This window comes from Aythya ferina, assembly GCF_964211825.1.
Source record: "Aythya ferina genome assembly, chromosome: 7".
Classification (NCBI taxonomy): domain Eukaryota; kingdom Metazoa; phylum Chordata; class Aves; order Anseriformes; family Anatidae; genus Aythya; species Aythya ferina.
The window spans coordinates 12,853,375-12,876,112 of NC_140302.1; the positions used below are offsets into that span (position 1 = coordinate 12,853,375).

Here is a 22,738-nt window from a genome sequence, read left to right on the forward strand (position 1 = left end):
ATAGCTTAATTTCATGTTGTAACACCCTAATGACTTTATTGTTTCACTCCCATTCCAATTCCAATAGCTATTACCATTTAAACACCTGTATTATCAAAGTGTTGTGCTCGAGTGCCTTCTGGATAATTTACTTATGTTACAAAAGACTAATTCAAAGGAAAGCTATATGTTTCTGTAACTGTTGCATCATTTATCTTTTTAGAATGACCGGAATTCATCAAAAGAGCGTGTGTTGCTTAAAACAACCAGCCTACAGTCATACTTCAGTTCATGTGCAGGATGTATTTCCTTCCACACGAAGACTAGAGAGAGGAAAAGAAAAAGATTGATTTTTACTTTCAGAAGCATTTCTAGGAAAAAAATAAAAAATAAAAAAAATCTCCAAGGTGGCAAGTTCCTATTACACAAAATTAAGCAAATTAAGCATCTCAGACTGAGCTGTCCAAGCACTTCAGTTAGGTTGGAGGTTTACCGACTTACAAATTAACTGCTCCCTCCATGGAGGTAAGCAAAGGTTTATGGAACTTAATTTCATGTGTGACTACTGAAAGTCTAATTCTTACACACCCAGCGATTTGGACAACAAAACAATGGAATAAGCTATCAGAGTAATGCACATCTTATCAAATAAACTATACCCTTCAACTACATTAAATGACCAGACCGGCTCAAAAAATTCCACTGTACCCCATTTGCCACTGATAAATATACTATGATTAAGTTAAAATGTCAGATCTTGAACGTTTTTCCAAAAAGAGGATCAACATTTTTTTATGTCAACTAAGCAAGAAATAAAGTAACTCAAAGAAATGGTAAGTCACTACTGAAGCACAATGCTTAAAAAGCATTTCCAAAAATGATTATTTTCCCGACAATTACTTAAGTGAAATTTCTTTTATCGCAGACTGTTTACTTAATATGGAATCTCTAATGGAAGCAACATGAAGGTTTGAAGTAACAGCTAAAAAACAGCTTACCTGAATTGGGAAACCTTGGTGACCGCAATACAGGTAAAACACCCATCCCCTATGTGGCAATACAAACTATTTAGCCTTTTTTATGAAACACCATAAAAGTTTCATTGTACTAAAAATGCTATGTTTTGTCTTTGTAATAATTTTGGGATAATGATTTCAGTGGGTGTAATAAAACTGCAAAGTTGGTTCCCTATGGTTGCTGTATTTGCAGAAAAAACTTACCTTAACCCTTTGTACTCTTGCTTGAGGACTCAAATGGGATTTTTACAGACTTACCCATATAAGTTAACAACCTGCACTTGCCTTAACTGCATGTGTTACATAAAAACACTGTACAAGATCTCCAAGATACCACAAGAAGAACGTACAGTGAGATCTAACAGCAAAAGAATTTTAAAAATCTTTTTTTTCCAATCCAAAACAACTTAGCCAAGTCTGACTAAAGCCCACTCTTTACCCTGCTTTTCTGAAAACTTTTCCATATTGATATTTACAAACTTCTGCAGTCCATATGGAATGCAGAGAAGCCTCTTGAAGTTGAAAATTCTCCTTGTCTAAATTTCCATTAAGAATATTTTTAAACCTTCTACATAACATTTATTCTTTTCAGGCATAGAACTAAATGAGGATGTTTTTTTGTGTTTTTTTTTTTTTTTTTTTTTTAAATATGAATAGAAAATAAGTCTGTGCTGCACCATCATGAAACCTACAGGCTAGCTCTCTCTGTTTAAGAGGTGTCTAAAACTTTTTTGTGTCTTCAAATATTTAGATAAACGTCTAAATAAAGACATCAATTAGCAACATTCAGGTTAATATTTGAGGTTTTTTATAACTGTGTTTTAATACAAATTAATGGAAGATGTAGTTTAGCATAAACTTAAGAGTGACAGACACTATACCTTCTTCCACAACATCTAAGGAAAAAAAAAATCCTGTTTCCACCAGGCATTATAAATACAAGTATCTGTGTCAAAGAGACAATCACCTTTTGCGGATTCATAGGAATCGTAGCATAGCCTTTTTAATTGTGATTTTAACACATAATTCATTATTGCTCTGTGGTATATACAGACATCTTCCATGAAAAAAAAAAAAAAAAAAAAAAAAAGATTCCTTTTCCAATTCTGCAATACTTACAAATAGCTTACTGTCTTCATCACTATGTATTTTTGTGATCAGCAGAGAATGCAGTATAGCAAAAATCTACAAATCCTTGAAAAGGCCTAATACTGACATGTTTTAAGGAATAGTCACAAGTGCTAAAACTCTCAAGAATGCCTGAAACACTTAGCAGATCAGTAAGATAAACTAATATGTGGATGTCCAGATTTTGTTATAGAAAAACACTGCTAAATAAGTTTTGTCAGCAAGAAATGGTAGGTTTTATCCCCCTTTTCACCAACAAAAGGCAGCACAGTTCTTTCCTGAGGGCATTCATTGTTTTTATCTGTGATACTTATATAAGTTATTTACACACAAAAAATGTATCACTTTTTTTAAAAGCGTTTTTGTTTTTTTGCATTTGAACCTTCTGAAGGTAAAATTAGGGAAAAGTGTTTTCAAATTTCATATCAAGGGAGTTGGTTCCAGAACTCAACCTTGTTCCCTGTTTACGACACTGACTCAACTATGTGCCCTTAGGCAAGTGACCTAATTACTCTGTCTCATTTCTTTGTGGGTGAAATCTTTTCTACTAAAAATATTGGAAAGAATTTTTTGAGATCCTTGGACCAAAATCCCTTCTGAAAGGGTTGAATGATAGCCTTGCAGTACCTGAACATCGAAGTGGAAAACACAGTATCTATCAGCTAAGACTAAATTCCTCCTGATGCAAAAGGGAATAGATTTATATATCCCAGAACCGTGTGCTTGAGAGGTTCATTTTTGTTTTTATTCTTTTACATGTTTTACTGTGCAAGTCATTTGCTTTGTTATCATCACCAAATATGTTGGGAAAGGACATAGGTTGGAAAGATGAGAAGAGAAAAAGGAAGGAAACAGGAAGAAATTATTTCTATGCCATACTCAAACCATGACATTGATTAGTAAGTCAGAATCAACAGTAATGTCTCTCATATATATTACTATTGCCATAGTATGAACTATAGTCATTATTTCCATACTCTAATACCCACAATTATTCTCAAAACAGAAAAATGTTTACATATAATTTTTGAAGGCAAAAGATCATTTCAGCCTCTTCCAATTAACGGCATTGACCAAACTGTGGCTTATTGGTTCTCCTACACAGTAAACTGCCCTCTCATTAAAAAAAATAAGTTATATTAGTATTTAATTTTAGTTTTCAAAGGTATGTTTATGTTTCAAATGTTCATTTAAATTTGTAGTGATTTTTCATAGTATACACAATGATAATTGTGCTCTTGTGCTTCCCATTTGTCCATTCCATTCACCCTCTATCCTTAACTTACACTACACACATAATTATAAACTTACATTCCAATTTAGTATTTGTGTGAGTTTCCATTAAACTCACATAATAAAATCACTAACAACACAGAGAAAAAACTAGCAATCACTTTTTTGCTTTGTCCTAAGACACCCATGGTCTTGGATAGGACTACATGAAAGGATCATGACATGAGATGCAGTCTGAAGCTCTAATTGGATAAATGACATTTAAAAATACAGTATTTACTACTCTATTAGAAAAGATAGCATTACATTTCTTAGGAAGATAAGTTATTTCATAAGGATTTCACATTTCATTGGAATATTATGAAAGTTCTTGAAGAAACTAATTACAAGGCTTCCTAAGGAAGTAATAGCAAAGCAGACTACCATGTTTTGTGTGAGATGCAGTCAAGCATAAGCTCAGGCTTAAGAACTATAATGGAGACTGCACAAGCTGGAATACATATAATTCACATCTTTCTGATAAATTTCCAAAGGAGGAGAGGGGCGGGTAAGACAGAGCTTTGTTTAGGCCAGAACATCTATTTCTAAAAGTATAACATGGATATCAGCCTCAACACAGAACTCAAGAGATGTGTCTATTGAAAACAGCATTTTGGTGCTGAGGAAATCTACAAAATTCTGTATCACTCAACTGTGTTCTTTCTCTCAAATTTTTAACTTGTCCTCCGCAGCAAGAAACTTCCATCTCAGCATCCAAAGATTCCCAACAGTTGTGACTCTCAGTCCAGACAAACTGCTTAACATTCAGTTACTTTGCCAACAACTGTACAAGGAGACAGCTGCCTTCAAAAAGAAAGAAAGAAAAAAAATCACTAATTTAGTTCACTATTGTTTTTCTGAGGTCTGTTCCAGTTATTTTCCAGGAGCTTTCTGTCTCTCTCTGAGCTAATGTGCATGCTGGCTATGCAGGCGTGTCTGATGGCTGGCACTGGGGCCGGTGCCGGGCTCAGCGGGCTTCCCCAGTGCAGCGTGGTGGAACCACACGCACCAGGCAGGTACTCACCCGCCCAGCAGAAGCTCCTGGAGAAAGCCTAAGCGTGTCCAGGAATTTTTGGAATCTGGAATAGTTACGGCGCAGAAGTCGCAAGTGTACAGAGACATGTTTCTTCTAAGTCTAATCATGACACTAACGTGAAAGACAAAAAACTGACCCTGATTCATATATATTATTGATGAAAGCATACACTATTTTCTACTTCTTGGTCTTCAGAATAAACAGCAATACTACAGCACACACCTTCATGAGTAAAGGCTAATAAGAATCTTTATTTTTGTCCCTGACAAATACTCTCACAGCACTGCAGCTCTTGCATGGCTTCCTTACTGGGTATCAAAAGGTAATGCTGGAAGAGAGATGGCAGCTTCTGGTACTCCTCCAAACCAATACCCTACCTGAGCTGTCTGTCACTCGTAGCTAGCCTGTGATAAAGGGAGTACTAAGGAAAATGATATTTGGATTTAAAGCTGCAAGGTAGAAAATTTACCAGCCAGAGGAGATTTTGTATAAATATTAGCAACACCCAATGAACGATTCAGTGTGAGATCAGTGAAGTTCAGCCCTTGAATCAGAGACAACATGAACTTTCCATGCAACAGGTAAATATAATTATTAATACAGGTCCACACAACCTATGAATACAGGATATGAACCACGGGGCAGCTGACCATGGCGCACAATCACACTGCCAGCTCCATGTCCATTCAGTCAGAGCGTGCTGTGAGGCGCACGCGGCTGAGGCCCACGCGCAGCTGCGGCCCAGCACCCCACACAAAGCCGTGCTGGCACAGCAAGCCCCACCAGGCTGAAAACCCTTATCTTCCACTGACAGACAACTTGTCCGGCGGCCACCAGGCATGTCAGAGCTCACATTTCACTTGTGAAGCATCCCGTGATTTCTCACAGAGAAAAAACAGTAGGTAGGGGAGCCACTCGCCCTGTGGCGTGCCCAGGCTGTCCCACAGGGCAGCACCATGGATAAGAAGTTGAAGCTGATTTGTTCCAACCTGTTTCTCTGAAAAATGTATTGACAGTTTTGGGCTGTAAGCACCATTTCTTGTACACTATGATTTAATTATTATAAAGGAAGTGGTCATAGATCTGATAAACACTGCAGTCCCCAATTCACTTGAGTTGTATCTGACCTTCCACGTGAAAAGATAAACACAAGAATCATTCTCAGTGGTAGTTTCCATGGTGTTAACAGTTTTCTACAACTTGAGGAAGAAAAACTCAGTTTTGCAAAACCACCCAGCAATATGGAGCTAGCAGCACCATTCCCTCATTACTGCTGTATCCTCAGACCAATTTTACCAAGCGAGTCATCTACCAATGAAAAATTGTATGACCTCTATTTGGATGACACTTGAGAAGTTTGGTGTCGCTATGCCTGTCCTTCAGCAAGGCACTTCACTAGCTGTGGAAATAGAAAATGAATATAATTATATCTGTGTAGAAAATCACTGTGGTGTTTGGTATTTTTATTTTTTTTTAAATCAGCTTTTAATGCAACAATATTTACAGTGGGTAGAAAAGGTATGGGTAGTGCAATAAACAGAATAACACTTATTCTTCATTGCCAGTTGTCTAGTTTCCGTCAAACATTTAAATTAAGATCCTGTAAGCCTACTTAACTAACTACTTATTTCTTTTTGCTGTTAGATATGATGTTTGTCTACCAGGAATCAGAAAAAAAAAAAAAAAAAAGCATTAAGCTTCTTTAATACTCCAAGTTTTCACTGAATCCTTAAATAACTCGCCATTTAATTTCTCAGAGCCTGAGAATATTTCAGCAAGATATCCAATCCTAACTTTTGACATAGTTCGAATTCTTTAACATGACCGCAAATCAGGGGAAAAACTACTTTTCCTTGCTCACTTCTCATTCCCAAAGATGAAGAGGTAGATATAAATTGCATACCTGTTAGAACAACACAATTTAAAACTTCACATCAGAATGAAGCTCCTGTTGTACCATCTGGTTAATAAGCTGTCAGTTCATTTATTAAGAACTATCGAGATCTGATGGAATTTGGGGAGGAGGCTGACAGCCCATCATATTTCTAATTCTAAGGTACATCTTGTCTTTCAATAAAGTTTGAATAAAACAATTCCACATGCCAGGTTTGAAAGTGAGCTGTACAAAGAACAAAGGCACTTGGGAGGAAGCTTGTAAAGATCTAAAGCTTTGTGGAGTAGCTAGAGAAATCTATCTCTACACAGACAGTCAAGCACTCTCATTTCCCCCGCTACCCTCCCCAGTGCATTTTCTCCCATCCCTTCTCCATCCCATACGACCCTCTTCTGAACAACAAGGTGTTGAAGCAGGTTTACAGAAGGTAATCAGTGTTGGAGGAAGGGAGGAAGGGCAGGGATTTTTCATCTCCAAGGCTAAACAAAGGAAGCTGATCTTAACGGAGAGCATCTGTAACTGCTCTCAGACTGGGGAGGGGGCTCAGACTAGCTGAGAAACAAAAACAAGTCTCAGCTTGATCCTAAAACAAAATTGTGGGGACAGAGGGAAAGTAAAAAACCTTAAGAGCTGTGATTGTCAGCAGTACAAAATAGCCTTTGGTAAAAGGAGTTTGTATGTTGCAGGAGCTGAAAGTGACAAAAAGGTAACTAGTGCCTTTATTGGATGTTTTACTACATCCTCACCAGGATCTTCATTAAAATCCTACTTAAGATTAAGTCACTGGCTGGCTGCAGTGGTAAAGTGGCACCCCTGGGATGCTGCCCAATGTGATTAAAAAGCACAGAACAGTACCGCACAAGTTGCAGGTGGTTTTTGTTTGTTTGTTTGCTTCCTTTTCCAACTTGAATACCTCATGTTTCTGTTTTCACTTTAAGGAGACTGCAACAAACCTTTCAATTGAAAATGTACCAACTGTTAGGAAATACACTCTGTTAAAAGAGAAAAGGTGTGCAGCACCAACCAGAGGGACCTGCACTAATACAAGCTTCTCTTCTGCTGGGACCAAATAGCATAATTACCAACAAGAATGAGATAGTGGGGATCAGGGGAACAAGTTTCGTATTTCTGATTTGTCAAACGCATCTATAACCTGGCTTGGTATGCAAAAAGAAAACGTAACACAATCTTACTTTTAATTGATTGCAGCAGTATTAGCAGACTACATTTGAATAATGGTCAGGCACATTTAAAAAAAAAAAAAAACACCTAGGTTCATCTACTGCTGAAAAACTTTACAAGCTTCATTTTCAAGATTGTCAGTGGCAGGACAGAAATGATTCTACCTCTGACTGGAGGACAGAGACTAAGTCCCAGAAAGAGCCAGCGATTTCTCCAAAGCCATACAAGAGACTGATAGAACCAAAACTGAACCTACATCTCCTGGTCTTGGCTTATTGCCTTTAGTTATTGCTGAAAAGTAGCTTTTTTTCTTTTTTCTTTTTTTGGTGTGTGTTTGTTTTAAAACATATTTTAAAGACAGTATTCTTCTTAAAAATATATAAGTAGTTAACACGTAGCTGAGCATTTAAGAAGCATTTTCTCTTTGGAATTTGGTGTGGTAAAGTCCTTCACCATGCTGTAAAAGATTTCCTTTGCCATTTTGAAAATTCTTCTATCCTACTCAAGGCTATTTCTCATCCATTCCCCATTTGATGGATCTGCTAAGTAAGCCTGTTCCTAAACTCTGCCTGATTGGTAAAGCATACTCTTTGCAAACATGGATACAGCCTTTCTTATAGATGCTATCCACTTTGTTTGCTGGTCTAGAAGCAATTTCAGGAAAGGAGAAGATGAAAACAGCATTTCTCCCTGCTTTGTGTGTGTGTAGCGAACAAAATCTGGTGGTTTTACTCAGTTACCTGTAGGTCGAGCATTTTGCAGATTCGCTTGCATTCCTTCTCTTCTGCCCTTTAATATAGGTCAATTCCTTCTCTTCTGTCCTTTGAATAGGCCAATCAACCACAAAAAATACCCACTTTTAGTTTTGACATAAAAGAGAGTTCTGCCAAGATCCTTGGACTTGCAAGTTTCCAAAGCCTGGATTTGCTGGAGCTCACTTAATCTCTATGGAACTATGTATTTATTTATCTATTTAAGCTGTTTGATTGACACAGCTCTGAGTCAGGACTGCACTAACATGTACAGGTAACTTCACACTAAATACCCTGCAAAATAAGATCGAGACCAAAGTTAAGCGTGTTCATGTGTTTTTCTAAAATCTAGCCTTAGCACATGAGTAAATATTTTTATAGTTCAAAAATCTCAAAACTTTTACTAGCACTTTTAGGCACTACTATTTAAATGCATATATATATATTTAAATAAAAACAGAGTGTACTGATTTCTTTGGTATAATAAAAATACGAGCATGCTTCCCTTTTCGCAACAGTAGGTAACGCTCAAGGGACGACAATTTGCAGACACTATCACTGAGCATTAAATGACAGCATTTTCCAAAACCGCATTTTTTCCTCTGCCTTAAAATCAGATTAAATGTTAATAGAACAAAAATGAAGATACAACAGCTCTTCCTGGGCTTTAGAGTTTTGTCTGATTGTTTTCAAATGCAAACGAGAACTAGCTAGTTTGCCAAAATATACTGCATCTCAATTGTTTCTGCTTAAACATTAATCAATAAATTAAGCTGTAAGACACAGCATAACTGTTAAAACACTACCTTTGCTAAGTTATTAGTAAAACTTTTCTTGAAAGTTGCTCATTTAATTACAAGTTTTGCCAAAGCAAACAAGCTTTCCAAACAGTCTTTAACACCCAAGAGAGGAAAGGTGTGGTAAGGGATAACTTCCTTGGGAGCTCCTGTTTCCCTCCTATCTGCTGGTATCTGCAAGACCTCTGCATGGAAAGCCCTTTCACAGCAAGGTGGCATTTCCAAAATGGTCAAAAAACAACAGCAATAAAGTCTAAAGGGAACCTAAACCAAGTAGCTTTATCTGTAATCTTCTGAAGATACTTTTCAGTAACTCAGAGGCACTGAACCTTCAAGACAATTCCATACAAGCTGGTTTCTACTTGCATGCAGCTCATTGTTGGATAAAGACCCAGGATTACTGATTTGAATAGGCTTTCCTGATGAAATAAAGTTCCCTCAGAAAACTGTGTCTGAATCTGAAATATTCTGAAATACCAACTTTCCCTGCCGTGGATACTGGAAGTTTCACAGGCTCAATAATTGGGAGTGTCAAGTCTTCTGACAGTGGCTAAAATAAGCCAGGGTCTCGGTCAGGAGTGCACCACCACTGCAGCTACTGCAGCTCAAGAGTTCAAGCAACAATGCAGGTATAGCAATATTTTTGTTATAGAGCTGTGTTATAGACAAAGCTATTGAGAAGCTGGAGGGTGGACAGCATCCCGCTTCGTTTAAGAGACACCAATTCAAAGCAATTTTTCCTACAACTTTTTTGTTCATAGGAAATGGTAATGACTTTGGATTTCCAGTTCATCTGAGATAGGAACTCAGTAGACTGCCTGAAAAATCCTTTTTCTCATACGTTTCACAACTACACAAATAAGGAATTTTCAAGGTTTTGAACTTACTACACGTCGTGTTATAAACACAGGACGACAACATATACAAGATAGTTAAAAATACACAGAATATTTTAAACATGCTACCATCATCTTTTACATCGTTGATGTGCTAATAGTGTTAAATGTTAAAGAGATGCTTCTTCAAATAAGGAGAGAGAGCAAAATGCTGTTCAGAATCTTAACGTGTCTACCTTTCACATTTAAGAGTGTCTACTGGTCTCTTAAATCATTTCCATAACACCAGTGTTTCAGATTTATTGGGAACAGAAACAGAAGGGGGAAGAAAACAAAATAATTCTTTAGCTCTCTTAATGTTTTAAAATACATTACAATCCATATTTCACAGCAAGTTTTCCTTGTTCGAAACCCAATATATTAAACTGTTTTTTCAGGCATCATCAATTACCACTAGCAACATACAAACCTCCAAACTCCTGGAGGTTCAGGCTGGCTTCCAGAAGCCAACATACTTACCAGCATCTCTTTGGTCTAGAAATCCTAGGAGAGTTTCAGTTCTTCCCGATTCCCAAATGGTTACAAATATTTCAAGAATAGCCTTTTCTGTGGTATTTCTTTCTTCCAAACAAGCCCAGCAGTTCAGAGGCATGAGAAAAAGGTTTGCTTTTTAAAGCAGGATACACAGCTGTAACCCATGACAAGCATTATGAATGCTCCTTGCAGAAGTCTCCCCATTACAACCCAGATGGGAGCATCTAAGCCTCCTCTTCCTAAAGTCTCAAAATCTTGTTGCACTTGCACCTCTTACAGCAAAGGTCAGAATCCTTCCTTAGTCATCCACTATGTTATCTCATTTACAAAAAGAGATATCTTTTTCCCCATATTTCCCTCATAGGAGTTATTGGAGCCAATAGCTGATTAGCACCTTTCACCTCCTGATAACCTTGCAACAATAGCACTGCCCTGCAAGCAACTGGCTCTCGCTGTTCATTGATTTCAGTGAGAAGCCAGTTTTGCACAAGGATGCATTATCTTCCCGAGACTGAAAAAGATTTATATAATGAAACTTTGATAAAAATCAGCTCTTGAGAGCAGTTACAGGATAAAGTCAAAGGTTTCAAAAACTCTAAGTGATGCAACAAATACGTTTAAAATCATGTTTGATATAATGCTTCACCAGGGCCTAAAATTTCACTGTATCACAACAAGTTTCAGCAGATGTATGTTCCTATACCTGGACTCAACTGTAGGTCCCTTGTATTTGATAAATTAGGGGATGAGCTAAACTTCAACTTGCCTTGTAGCAAAACCAGCAATAACTCAAAACCTTTATTTCGTAGAGAGAAATTTCAGGAAAAATAGGTTGTTTAAAAAAAAAGTAGTAGAGGCTTTTCCTGCCAATTACTTGCAATATTTTTTCCTGAACTGCCTACAACTACTTCATGGTAGACTGAATGATTTCTAGCCTTTGCTGGAACGTGCTGCTACTGAAAGCCATCAGTGCACGGTCATCCTTGTGTAGCGGCCTCAGCTCAAGGCTTCGCGCATCATGTGTCATAGGTAGACCGCCACTGTACAGATTACTATGTCAGGAGCACTGCTTTTTGGTTTTCCTTAATAAACCAGACTGTCATTCAGAGCAGGACAGCAGCCGCTGTTTGTGAGCAGCTCTGCCAGCCCTGCTGCAGCAGAGGAGACAGCTTCCGAGAAAGGGACTGGACAGCTTGAGGTGAAACCAGCTGAGATGTCCTGAGGGAAGCCAGGCTTCCTCGTGAGCCCCTGCCGGTAGCCACGCTTACCCAACATGCACACCATGTCCTGGAACAGCAGCCTGCCTTGCTGTGAATCAGCTGCATTCCAACTTTTACAGAGGCACTTGCTGAAACCTCCATTTCCTTTTGTCTTGCTGGTCTTGTACTGCTGCCATTCCAGACTGGTTCTGAAAATTACACAGCCTTCTTCCAGGAGAGCTTTGGCTTTTGGAAGAATAAAGCGGGCTGTCTAAGCAACATCTGTTGCCTTTGCAACAGCTGAACTGATAACAGGTAAAAATGGTTGGAGTTGAAATATCCCCTATTTACACAGACAATCCCAAATGGTTTTATCACACGATGGCAAACACCATTAAAGCTGCCTGTATTGCAGCAGTGCTCTAAGCCAACAATCAACCTGGTAAGTACATAAAACAAAAAGAGTATGCCTATAATCAAAAAGGACAAGAAATGACAGCGAATAGGACTACACCTCTTCTACATGGTGGGATTAATTGAGGTCCCGTGGATACACAGCCAGCATTTCGCCAGTGCCTTATGCACAAAGCCCTGACCCCCGCTATGACAGCGCAGGACAGCCCGCTGGCTCACTCCGGCACTCTGAGCAGCGGTCTCCGCTTTTGGAGAACTGTTAGAGCCAGTGCTCTGATTTCATGGCTCTCAGAAAGTGAAAAATCTTAAGTTTATTAGTAAGCCAATTAGCATCTTGCTAGCACTACCTTCATATTTAATTATATTTAGGATGTAATTATCAGGAAAGGCTTTTGTCAATACCCTCACTGCTATTAGCAAGGTCATGCCCAAGGAACAAATAAGGACAGCATATGAATATTATTCAAAGCAATTTGAACCATGTGAACATTACATTGTATTCATGTCATGTCTCTGCTATCTTAATTTTTTACTTTTTACATTACAGCATCACATGACATCTTTTAAAAGCTTCAACAAATTAAACAGCATGATAGAAATATTATTGCAAAGGAGACTCTTGGTTCTATGCAGGCACATAGATTAGACTGACATATTTATCCTTTCTGACATTATAAAGCCATTAAAAAGTAATCTTTCTTATGTTATTTTGAATTAAAATGTTATTTTGAAATTAAAGACTCAAGTCCTAGAATTAAAGTGACTGTTGTGTGGAAATCTCACTTGTCTCTATTTTTTGTTAGCGCGTTAGAAACAAAAATCTTGAAAAATATAATTCCTGTTTCCTAAGTGCCTCAAAGGTGTTTTCTTTTTTTAAAAAAATTGCTCCTCCAGATCTGTATGCTTTTCCAGAGAAAAGCTGGCCGAATTGCAATAATCAAGCAAGTTCTTCCTCGTAGTGACATGCAAATCCATAAAACATCTCCCGGCAAGTCCTGCAGAAGACAGTGCGCTGAATGCCCACAGATTAGCCACTCTGCAAACCGTACTCAGCACAGGGATGGAAGCAGTCTGTGGCCAGCTGTACCAGCAAAACCCTCGTGACGCGGAGCATTGCACAAGGAGCTCTCCCTCCGCTCAGAGCAGCAGCTTCTCCGCATGGCAGCGCACGCAGGCAGCCTGGATGCGAGTCAGCGAGCTGGAAGGGAGCATCTCCCAGGCCAGGCTCCTTCCCTGTGTCAGCACAGGCATGCAGGGCAGCAGTTCAAAACGAGAGGTGAACTGGAACAAGAGGTTCATCACACGGAATAAACCAGTTACTTCCCCGAAGTGCCATGAGCTGTACTTGTTAGGATGTGTGTGGGGATCGGTAACCACATGGCAGGGCTGCTTCTGGATGACAAGCCTTCCCCCGGGAAGTGTGCGTGGTAACCTCGGCTTAAACACACAACTCGTACACCCATGCCACAGGAAAATTTCTACTTCAGTCTAGGAAAAAACACTGCAACTAATCACATCTTATTTTTATTTTTTTTCAATGTATTTGTAACACTTTTCAAAGGCTACACAGTCACTCAGAACATTTATCTTGAAAAAAAAATATTTTTTTCCTGCTAAAAATTGTTCTAGGAAGGCAGCAGAGCCGCAGCCTTGTTTGCCACTAAGTTGGGTGTTAGAGCAGAAGAGTTGGGCTGAAGCAGAAACCCCTGTCTCCAGCAAAAGCTAGTGTTCCAGAAAAAAATGCTGCCCTTATTTCTATTATTTGTTTTACACTGATATCTACAGACCCCTTGCCAGATACCAAAGCGAACTACAACACGCATTCTCCCAGCAGAGATTTATAATCTAATAACAGGATATGGCATAGGTGAAGAGACTTGTCCAAGGTCACATAGTAGATACACGGCACAAATAAGGATGTCAATACTTCCTGACACTCTTTCTACTCCCTTGCCATCTAATTCATGTTCCCTCCCTACACCTTTGATGACAAACAAGCAAAGAACCTATTTAAGGCAGCAGGAGGGGGATGATCTCACGTCCGCTGTTAGACTGTGAGCCCTTTTTGCTGATGAAATAAAAGGTTCCCATTTATCTTTAAAGGGAACAGATGCAGGTATAGTCTTTATTTGCTACTACCAAGAGATCAGCACAATTGATATTCCTAAATTTAATTTCAAATCATAAATTGAATTTCACAATAAACATGCATTAAAATTCCTTTTAATTAAAGATTGGTACTTAAAATAGCAAAATCTACACCAATCTTCCTTTTGTGATATTTCTTGCTGCTAATTCTCAACAGCAACGTTTTAAAGAGATCGAAAGCATTAAGAAACATAAGCTTAACTATCTGCCTTCCCTGCCTGCCTTTGTTTACCATGTAAATTGCCACCCACACACTTTCCCATATAGAGCACAGTGGGGTACTATTCACCAGCACAGAGCTTCAGCAAATGCAGCTCCTGTCCCCAGCAGGATTTAAGGTTATGCCTGGAGTTCATTCTTGAAGTCATATAAATTTATCTGGGGGTAACAGGAAAAGGAGGCCTGATAAGAGCCACTGAGCTAATCCGGCTCACGCCTCATGGACCTGGAGGTGGGGGACCAGGAGGAGGCTTGGAACAGAAAGTGTACAGAAATGAGCTGATTTCAGAGACAGACATTTCAACCACGTGAATTTGTGTTTCACTGGGGCTCCTTAATGATGTAACCCACATGCCACACTATGAATCTAAAATCGTGTTAAAACAAGACACTGAAAATAACCAAAGACCCACAACTATGTAGGCTTAAATTCCTTGAAACAACAGAAATTACTGACGAGTATTTGAGCGTTTTTGTCTTTTGGTCTGATATTTTCTTTCAAAAGCTTTACTAAATAACACTCGGCCTCAACAGTCACTACAAAGTACTGTCCTACCACTCCAGAGACCCAGCAAGAGCACTGACTGTCGCTGACTTTCTCGGCGAAGCGTCCATGTGGACGCTCATACATGCTCAGCACCCAGCTCTGTGCCTGCCGGTCAGGGTTTGTGGTGCGGGAAGGAGCAGCTCGCTGCTGGCACTTACCGTCCGGGCTGGGGAGGAAGGGGGGTTACGTCAACCTCCACATGCTGCAGCTTTGCTTTGGTGAAAGCACTACCAGAGGAGAAAAAATTTAAGGCCTCTACACTGCTGTATAGCACAGCCTGCGGAGGAATAAAAATAATGAAACAAAGCCCCTCAAACTTCACACACAAAAAACCATTGTATTCCACAACCTCAAAGCAGGGCTGTTGCAGGAGAGGACAGGCACTAAATAACACACAAAAGAAGTTCCAGCATCCACTTCTGTGATTTACTTGCTTTTAGAGGTTTCTGTGTGTATACACGCACAACCCAAACCCCTACATTCCTGCAGAAGCCAAAAAAAACAATGCACATCATACAAACACACATACATGTATGTCTAACTACAGGTATGAATGTTTACTACAGCTAGGCTAAGTTTACAGTGCAGGAAAAAAAAAAAAAAAAAAAAAAAAAAAACAAACCTGCATTAGACCACATAAAAACATGCCTGTATAAAGATTTTGAGGTATTACTTCTCCAGTTATCCTAGCAGTAATTTTTGTAATTTTGAATTTACATCATGGGAGAATCCCTTCTAGTTTCAATTAGTAGCCTTTACTGCCTAAAAGTCTTCACTTTAATCTAATTTTTTTCTAATTTTTTTCTTCCTCCAGTGAAATGTTTTGCCATTAAGCAAAATGGAGGATTAGGAATAATCACAATTAATGGAGCAAATGTTTGTATAATAAAATCATGCTTGTATCAGCAGGCAAAGCAAAAGACTGAGGACAGCTTCTCCACTCCTGATTTTGTACTGCGCAGCCTCAGATATTACAGGAAAACAATTTAGAGTGAAAGATTATCCTCTGGCTCTTGATCTGGCATTGTGTTTACTCAGGACAAACAGAAGTGATGTTATCCCAAGTGACATGTTTAGCAAGCTTGGAACTTATGTTTTGTTCTGCCTCTTTCTCCTTCCCTCCCTCCCTTTAAGGGCAAGATCTTGGGAAACAAGTATTTTTATAAGGTCTGATTATCAAGGCTTTTTTCAGCTGTGAAATTAAGCAGTAAGTTTCCCATTGTCTAGTTATCATATTCTTTCAGGGTTGCAATGGGCTTTTAGTTTCCTCTTCTGAAACTATTTCCTATTATCCCTTTCTCTATCATTCCTGCCTTAAAATATTTTGTTCTAAGCATCAGAATGTATCAACAGATTAGACTACGGGCTTACTACACAGTCTAAGTTTTACAGAGATGATACAACAGTAAAAGCCACCTTCCAACTTTGATGTAAAGAGCGTTACATGGGAGATGCATAGTCAGGCTGTAGCTGCTGGGAATGTTCGAAGTATTCCCTCAAAAACCACTCCTTCAATTATTCATGGGTTAGCTGTGCCCCCAAAGTGGTATCCCCTGTGTACGGCGTCTAAGCAGGAAGCTGCAGAGATTGATCAAATCCCACAGGGGAAGAAATGAGTAAAGGTTGGTTGTCATTGAGAATTTAATGCTGTTCTTTTCATTAGAAATCATTCCTTGCAGAATAGATGGAAAACAGCTTGTGCTGTAAGAATCAGCATCTAGCAAGGGTCTTGTTTGCAGTGCTGAGATAACTACTGCTGCATGGAAGAAGCTGTGCCTGGGAGTTTGACTGGTCAAATGTTAAAGATATTAATTTTGAAAGGAAGGAAAAGTCAAGAAAATGCCAATTTAATAATCTTCAAAAGAATTCACTGCATAGCTCAGGAAATACTGGCAGAAGGTAGATGCCTTTATTACAAGGGGAAGACAAATGAAAACACATATTGGAAAAAGAGAGCTTGCTTTCCTAGCATCCTTACTGCGAGTCTTAGAGGCCTCTGCTGCCATGTGGTCAGAAGGACATTAGCTGGCTCCTATCCGTTTTGCTACCACTGAAGTTTTAAAACGTACCCTAGTGGTCTTGCTTTAAGATCTAAAGCTCAGATTGTTTTCAATAGTTAATTTTTGGTACTTTGAAAAACTAGTAATACGCAGTATTATGAACACTAGCTGAAGCAGTGTTTCCAAGTATTCTGCTGTATTTGTCAACAGTCTCTCTTACTTGTTTTCATTTCGATCTTCTCTCTCTGCAAGTGTGTGGGCAGTATACCCAAAACACTGCACTTGAACTACACAAGCCGTCTGCACTTCACTGGATTTGACTTCCCTCCTCAATTAAATGAGACCACTGAACACCATTTTTATATAAATATTTGAGCATACCATGTTTATTTGAAAAAAAATATCTGGAAGGACGTCAGGGCAAAACACTCCTCTTCCTTTCTCTTACCTCCCAGGTGCCTGTATAATGGGTCACCATATAATAAATCTCTTCTTACTGTATTTGCCCTGGAGCTGGAAGGCACAGGGTACACTTGGGGCTGTAGTTTTCATAGACTAAAAAAAAATCCAACAAATTTTAGATGATAGCTACACACACATACACATACATGTAGTATGCTTTGCTGATTCTTTAAACTATTTTAATTGTATTTTTATTTGGAGTCCCAAAGATAGACCTAGATTGAGTTTATTTCTGCCAGGATGTCTGTACAATGTATTTATTGGGAGTAATATGTTGTGAGATTAGAGTTTCTTTACACTATCACTTCAGATTGTTGATATTAGCATCACATCAAATATGCAAAAATGAGGATGGGTGATTTTGGGAATCGGCACAAGATTACACCATGCCATGACTAGTAGATTTTGCTTGTTCCACAAAGGCAAGGTCCAGATCTGCTCCCACACAAATCCAGGCGAATTTGCATTAGAAGCTTTGGTTTGGACACACCATATACTAATTAGTAGCAAAATGTACAATCCACATGCTAGCATACTCGCAGCTGTTCAGCTGAACAGTTATAACGTGGACACATTGTCAAAACGAGAGCAGCGATTGCTCAGCGTTTGGGTTTATTCTGTGGTGCCTGCTGGAGGGCAGCAGCCCACAGCCAACACCATCACCACCGTCCCTCACGCACAACCTCTAGCAGGCATGCCAACACGGCAGCTGGCTTCTCCGAGTCCCCTGATCCTAATGAAACCAACTGAGAGAAGTAGATAGCCAGCTGCCACCAGCTCCTCCACCAGCAAGGAAGCCTGGACACAGACCATCTCGTGCTCCCCATAACAACCGGGCACAGAAAAGTTCCTGTGCCAGCCTCCGTGTACTGCAGTTCCCGTACAGCTTCTACAACAAAGGACTTCAGAGCACTTAAAGAAAAAACAAAGAAGGCAACATGGTCTTTAGGGACATTGGTTGCAAAACTGACTTGTGATAAGATTAGTTCTCTCAGCTCTACACACAGCAGTCTTTCTTTGGCCAACAATGTGCGCCACAACCACATGAATTATTTTTATGGATGAATAGTGTCTTACAGTTCAGGTCTTCTGAGCTACACACTGAGTCAAACTATTCAGCGAATACCAGTTCCATCACAAAATTCAGGGCCTGTTTTGGCTGGTTCTCCAATAGTCTAACAAGGAGATTTGGTCATTCTTGAATACACACTTAAAGTGGTTACAAACCCGTTTATAAGGGTACTTTGGGGATTGCTTACCTTTTCTATGTGCTGCTTCCTTACTCGGAGTATGCAACCAGGCACAGAACAGACCATTGTTGATGCTCTAACCTCATGGCTAGCAGACAATGAATAGCAACTATGCTCCCTACTCTCCTTCCTCCTCTCTGATCCCTCAAAAGAAAGCCCCCAAACCAAAAAATGCAGTTCAATATACATTTTCAGGAAACTTGCTTATGCTAGATTATGTACAACTCCCTCATTCACTGACACTTGAACAAAGAAACCCTGCTTATCTGCACACTTCAGAAAGTAATAGGACCATAAGCATAATTTTATACTCTGATGTAGTCGAATATTTTGTGTTACTCAACAGATTTTTTCCTATGGTGTATTCTCAAGCATATATATACAACACTGCATTGTTAATTACTCCATCAGTTTTAAAGTCTGTCAGGATTCTTACCTTTTATTTTTAGCCACTTCCAGTACTTTTGGTCTGAGTCTAAACCAAGGAGCAGAGGACGTAGATTTCTATTAATCAATCAATGATGGCAGTGGTGGTGTGTTCTAGTTTTTCATTCTGACTGCAAAGCAAAATTAAAAGCTATATTTTGCAAATTTACACATTATGCATTGTAGCAGCAGCTGGTGGACTGCTGCTGAGACAGACCGTCTTCTCCCTTCCAGTCCCCTGTGACCGGGATGGAAGAATTACAGGACAGCACTAGCAGCTGCTGCTGCTGCCCGAGAAGCAGCAAGCCAAGGGCTCTGGAAAAATAATTGGGGAGGCGGGGGAAGGGAAGAAGGGGGACAAAGAAGTTGGGGAGGGGAAAGCATTGCCAAGGCTGGCTACACAAAAGACACATTGCACCTTGCCTTGAAAAGAAACAACAAATTAACTGCTTTGGGCTTCCTTCAGGAGGCACAAGGCTCTTACACCTTCATGAGACTTCGAAACAGTAATGATTTTTGATAAGGACTTTTAGAGATTAAACAAAGTGAGCAAAGGCAAAATTCTCTGCAGTCAGATGACTGCAGCGGTTTGCTCTTGAATCCTCTAAACATAACGCAAAACATACGACAAGCCCCCTTCCTCACAGCTTTTGAAAAGCTCTGAGACACAATCGTTGTGCAGAGCACTGTAAGATAGCACACACACAGGCTACAAGTCAATTCATGCCCTGTCTGTCTCCCGTAAAACAGGGAAAAACCAAACCCCTTCTCGCACACGTGCAGTCACAAAGGTAAGTAAGGGACGACTCCAAGACATCCACGTGTGAACAAAGATCACTTACTTTATTAGATAGGAAAGTGGAACGAGATGGAATTAGGCCAGTTTGTGAGAACGCTGCTCAGTGCAGCCGCTCAGCTCATTCACGGGTTTGGTCACTTCAGCAGTGTCTCAGTGGGGGCACGCAATGCCCACTCATGCTACTCAACACACTGAATACAAAGGTCACCTCCAGAGGCCTGTAAAACACCAGCAGACCGACTGACCAGACAACACCTGCCCGCCTCCCAGAGCCTGAACTACATTCACCCTGAAGCTTTCCCATTTCCTGGTGTATCTCCCAGGTTCAGAAGCTGTGCCCACAGCTGATCCCACCCAAGGGGTCACACGCAACAGGCCTCTGTGAGCACTGCTGTGGTTCCGCTCAGATCACTGCCCCTTACGACAGTAACTTTTAGTTTAACAGAACTAACTGAGGCACACTTGTTTTTGAGAGGTGCAGGTACAACCCATCACGGCACGACAAAACCCAGTCCTGCACCTTGGCGTTCCTTCTACTGAGTGACTTGAATGCAAGATAACAAGTTTGTCACCAGTGGGCACTGCTTCATTCCCAAATCTTTGAGGGCAGATGAAAAATTCTGGGTTAACTATCAAATTATGGATTAACCATTAAAAACAGATTAAAGAAAACATTCTGCTATTCCAAATAAATCAGTAAGTAAATAAGAAAGCCACCATGGATGTTGCCTTCTATGCCCTGTGCACGAAGATTTGATAGGAGGACATACATTCATAATTCTATTCCTGTTTGGGGGAATATGCTTCAGCTTAAATATATACCTCAGCTTTTAACTGCAGAACCTGCTTTTATCCAGTATATCTGGTCATTAAAAACAAAACACCATCAAATGTTCATTGAATTAATCTCACACACAAACAAAGGAATGCTTAAGGTCACAAGAAAGTACTGCTGGCTGAAAGCGTTTTCATTCGTTTTGTCATGTGTCAAACCCCTCTCCACATCAGCCCAGAACTCTGCACACAAAACCAGCACCATTACAAGCAGACACAGGCTTCTCTGTGTTCGAATTTCACATTTATTCTGGGAAGCTATACCAGTGATTGCTATCTGGAGAAACATCTTTTGATATATCATCAATTTCCTGAACAACATATCAGTTTATTGAGTGGGGCTTTTCAGACTCTGGTATCTCATTCAATAGCATTACGCCTCACAATGTTTTTGAAAAACTATGGTTATAATATTGAGATGCCTACAGAAGACACTTCCTCAAAAACCTAACCACAGGTATCTGCTGCTCAGATTATCAGGGACTCAACATGTCTAAAAGTTTTTTAAAAATTTAATAAACCCTTCCTCCTTAGCATATTAGACCTTATCTTTTTTCTAAATCCAGAGACTATCTGCTGAAAACACTCGTGCATGTGTCTGAGATTAGGCCCACCATCGTTTTTATTTTTAATACATACAGGAAAGAACTCTCAGCGTTATTAAGCAATTCTACTGCTACAAATGCTTCACAATTTACCACCCAGGCCTGCTTTTTCCAGGCTGTACTACCTACTTCAACTTACAGCAAAGGTATTGGCCTCAAGATGCTCACCATGCAATTTCCTTCAGATCTCATTCTGTGGTGTTTTTTGAAATTACCAAGTCCAAGTTTACTAAAAAAGTATACATGGACAAAGTAAAAATAAATTGTTTTCCTCAGAACAGGTATATGAGAAACCACCTCGCTGAAAGTGTGGCCAGAGTTACAGAACCACCAAATGGCTGGGGCTGGAAGGCTCACATTCAACTCAGTGTCCTCCAGGCCCTTTTCCTCCAAGCTGGGTGTCCCCCCACCACGCACTGGTGCCTGGGGCTGCTCCTCCCCAGGTGCAGGACTTGGCTTTTCCCTCGGCTGAATTTCTCCACCCTGTGTGGGTCCCTCTGAATGACAGCAAAGCCTCTGGTGTATGAACCACTCGTCCCAGTTCTGTACCCTCAGCAAACGTGCCCTGTCACTGTGATCACTGATGGAGATGCTCAACAGTATTAGAGCCAGCGTCGACCCCTGGGGTATGCTGCTAGTTACGGCCTACAACCAGAGCCGATGCCACTTCACTAGCAATCTTGCTGGCAGGCAGAGCTGAGGGAGCCAAAAGTAATGGCACAGAAAACAAATTACCCTTTTACTCCCACCAGAGCATTTGCAGATCAGAGTTGAACAGTATAATGGCAAGGCACAGCTGGAAACAGATATTTTCTAGCTGGTCATGTTGTATGAAAAAAATCCTTACAAAACATCTAGTCCCAAGAGCCGTCACTCTGACATTTACCTCAAGGATATGCATTTCTTGCAAGTTTCCCTGGCTTTTACTCAGTCAGTCTTTATTCCTCACGTGAGGAAACTGGTGAAGTCAGAGGAACAGTGTAAAGATTTGCAATGAAACCATTATAATCATACATCCAAAGAAAACGTAACTTTTGCCAGAACAACTCCTTCATTTATAAAAGCTTGTTTTAACTTCAGTTTTCTGTACAGTTAGACCTGAAACCACTTGCATCCATGCACTACAAAAAGAAGTTCAGTCATGACGTGAAGGTACAGTGGCAATATGGCTTATGGCACGCGTTCAGCATTCATGCCAGTTTATAGCTTTCCGAGTGAAGACACAGTCTATATCACAGAAATACCAGGGTTAAATTGCACAAGAGTCTTGACTGTCCTCCTAAAAGACCTAACCAGTTAAGGAAGAGTATAGCTCTTTTCCCCTGTAATTCATTAGGAAGGATTTATAAGAACGGCTTGGCTTATTGCCGCAAGACAACCAAGGCACGTGGCCTCAAAAGACCCAGCGT

General features: G+C 39.9%; 1 protein-coding gene across 11 annotated transcripts in view; it reads right to left on the reverse strand.

Annotated features, from left to right (window-relative positions):
* Window positions 1-22,738, reverse strand: part of ZMIZ1 (zinc finger MIZ-type containing 1) — a 352,041-nt gene that overhangs the window by 195,492 nt on the left and 133,811 nt on the right. The window contains exon 4 of one of the 11 annotated variants that reach the window (XM_084526376.1): window positions 19,102-19,222. The exons of 9 other annotated variants lie outside the window; for them this stretch is intronic. The gene's annotated coding sequence lies outside the window, so the exon portion shown is untranslated. Of the gene's footprint in view, window positions 1-10,411; window positions 10,517-19,101; window positions 19,223-22,738 lie in introns of those variants that run through there. One more of the 11 variants, XM_084526378.1, reaches the window with a different exon arrangement.